The following is a 1700-nucleotide window of genomic DNA, read 5'->3' as shown; positions in this document are numbered from 1 at the left end:
GCATGCGCTGACGGAATGTTTGAAGAAGAGAGAAAAACGTAGTACCTCTGGACATGCTATTAAAATGAAGGCATTCTATCTTTCTCGCTCATATAGGCCAGCGCCTTGAAGCATTGAAGTATTCAGGAAGGAGAGCGTGTCAAACAAAGGGCTCGAATGACATTCTCTTCTTCAAAACCTTAACTTCAAATCCACGAATCATGGACGTTAGGTTCGTACCTCGCATTTACTAACCGCGGCGTTCACTCAAAGGGTGGCTTAATCGAGTCAATTTCTTCACCCTTAACTTTCACCCTTCATGGAGCAATAAAGTTTAAAGACTACGAAAAGGAAATGAGACAAAGAGAATGCCCTCTTTATTTTCATACCGTTATGGAGAAGCGCGAGTCTCCGCCAAAATACACTGGCATTTATCTAAAATACTTTTTCTTGATATAAAGAAACCTTCTTTTTCTTTCGAAACTTATTTCACTACTTTCAAAGCGTAAAAAAATATAGTTTTATCTCTATAGGAACAAATGCCCTCCGAAGCACCTTCTTTGAACATGCAAGGAGAAGTGCTAGATCCATTTACAAAACCTCTTAACTTCTTAAATTAGATAACATATAAAATCATAAACAGTTTTAAGCACAAGATAAGGAGCATTAGTATAATTATACAAGTGCCTATTGAAAATTCTCTGCGCTAAATGTTTACACTTGAGGTGATTTTTGCGCGATAACTACCTATAAGCTTTTTTTCAAGATGGCCGCAAGCCTCTTTGTCGAGGTGACAGACGAAGCAATTAATTGTTTTAAATAAAATGCTTATTTTTCAAATAATCACCTTTGTAATTACACTATTATTCACCTTATTCCAAAATGGCTGCCATTTTAGTATTGTTTCGTTTCCATGCAAATTGGCCCTTATGGCCTCGCTTTCGAACGTAAAATTCAAAATATTTAAGACGAAATCCGATAGAAAATCAAGCAATTTCAGTTTTTAGTGGGCAAAAATCTGGTACCAGAGTAATTTAAAGTATTTTACAGTCCTTTTTACATTTCCTGAAAGCTAAAGATATAAATAGTTGCCTGAAATAACACCGAAAACAATTTCAACGTTCAGAGAAATTGTGCAAACACAGGTAAAATTTCATCATCAGTTTCATTTCCCCAGTACTTTCAAGTGTTTCTTACGAAGTTCAACAGTTGTTTTTGACGCGTTTGGTGTTGCTAGAAATGATTTTTTTGGAGAAGAAATTTAAAACAGTCGTACAGAAGTTTGCAATACGGTGTTTATAATCTTGGTGCTAGGTTTTTGTCCACTTGTTACTCGAACTTCTGGTGGATTCCGTCTTAACTTTGAACGAGGCCATAAGGGCCAATTTGCATGGAAACAAAACAATACTAAATTGGCGGCCATTTTGTAATAAGGTGTATAGATCAAATCGGCTAACTCGATCATGATCTTGTACCCAAGTCAAACCCTTCGGGAATAAAACGTTGTTCCAGGTATTTTCCACATCTTTTAAATTTTACATCATAATGCAAATAAATACACAACATTGAGTTAGCCGATTTGGTCTCTGGCTTATTTTCCTGCAAAACTTGGTTTAAAAAATAGGCCCTTTTCTGACGCTTCCTTGATAAAACTATACTTGTAAATACGTAAATATTTACTATTTTACACTTTTCAAAATATTATTATTTACAAACGGTCG

At 35.4% G+C, this 1700-nt stretch overlaps 1 protein-coding gene across 2 annotated transcripts in view; it reads right to left on the bottom strand.

Moving 5' to 3' along the window:
• Window positions 1–334: 334 nt before the first annotated feature.
• LOC138056417 (FYVE, RhoGEF and PH domain-containing protein 4-like) overlaps window positions 335–1700 on the bottom strand; it is a 13157-nt gene continuing 11791 nt past the window's right edge. For both annotated transcript variants that reach the window (XM_068902202.1, XM_068902201.1), the window contains one exon: window positions 335–1700. This exon is cut by the window's right edge and continues 2189 nt beyond it. The gene's annotated coding sequence lies outside the window, so the exon portion shown is untranslated.

This window comes from Montipora capricornis, chromosome 7, assembly GCF_036669925.1.
Source record: "Montipora capricornis isolate CH-2021 chromosome 7, ASM3666992v2, whole genome shotgun sequence".
Classification (NCBI taxonomy): domain Eukaryota; kingdom Metazoa; phylum Cnidaria; class Anthozoa; order Scleractinia; family Acroporidae; genus Montipora; species Montipora capricornis.
The sequence above is the reverse complement of the archived record's forward strand: the minus strand, read 5'-3'. Positions and strand labels throughout refer to the sequence as shown.